At 41.7% G+C, this 923-nt stretch overlaps 1 non-coding gene across 1 annotated transcript; it reads right to left on the minus strand.

Moving 5' to 3' along the window:
• Nucleotides 1-593: 593 nt before the first annotated feature.
• Nucleotides 594-701, minus strand: LOC148574738 (small nucleolar RNA R71). The gene has a single exon (XR_015905600.1). It is a non-coding gene; the product is annotated as a small nucleolar RNA R71 (small nucleolar RNA).
• Between the last annotated feature and the right edge of the window lie 222 nt (nucleotides 702-923).

Raw genomic sequence — 923 nt, forward strand, 5'->3', positions numbered from 1 at the left:
AACCTCTCTCTACTGAGGCAAAGAGGATCCCTATTATTTTCTGTTTTCTTCTTTTTCATATGAACAGGAGCAAGGACAAGAACATTCTTGTTGAAGCAGATCCTGAACCTGAAAGGACTCTAAAAAAGAAACTAAGAGAAGCTAAAATACAACAATCCAGAGACAACCTGACAGGAATTTTCGAACAGGAAGAGGAGATGGCAGCCGAAAGTAATAATAATGCAAGGAGGATGCTTGGTGACTTTACTACACCTAATTCCAATTTACATGGAAGAAGCATCTCCATCCCTGCCATCGGAGCAAACAACTTTGAGCTGAAACCTCAATTAGTTTCTCTGATGCAGCAGAACTGCAAGTTTCATGGACTTTCATCTGAAGATCCTTTTCAGTTCTTAACTGAATTCTTGCAGACCTGTGATACTGTTAAGACCAATGGGGTTGATCCCGAGGTCTACAGGCTTATGCTTTTCCCGTTTGCTGTAAGAGACAGAGCTAGAGTATGGTTGGACTCTCAACCTAAAGATAGCCTGAACTCTTGGGATAAGCTGGTCACGGCTTTCTTAGCCAAGTTCTTTCCTCCTCAAAAGCTTAGTAAGCTTAGAGTGGATGTTCAAACCTTCAGACAGAAAGAAGGTGAATCCCTCTATGAAGCTTGGGAGAGATACAAGCAACTGACCAAAAAGTGTCCTTCTGACATGCTTTCAGAATGGACCATCCTGGATATATTCTATGATGGTCTGTCTGAATTAGCTAAGATGTCATTGGATACTTCTGCAGGTGGATCCATTCACCTAAAGAAAACACCTGCAGAAGCTCAAGAACTCATTGACATGGTTGCTAATAACCAGTTCATGTACACTTCTGAGAGGAATCCTGTGAGTAATGGGACGCCTCAGAAGAAGGGAGTTCTTGAAATTGATACT

The sequence above is a fragment of the Arachis ipaensis genome, chromosome B2 (assembly GCF_059453495.1).
Source record: "Arachis ipaensis isolate K30076 ecotype BB chromosome B2, ASM5945349v1, whole genome shotgun sequence".
Taxonomy (NCBI): domain Eukaryota; kingdom Viridiplantae; phylum Streptophyta; class Magnoliopsida; order Fabales; family Fabaceae; genus Arachis; species Arachis ipaensis.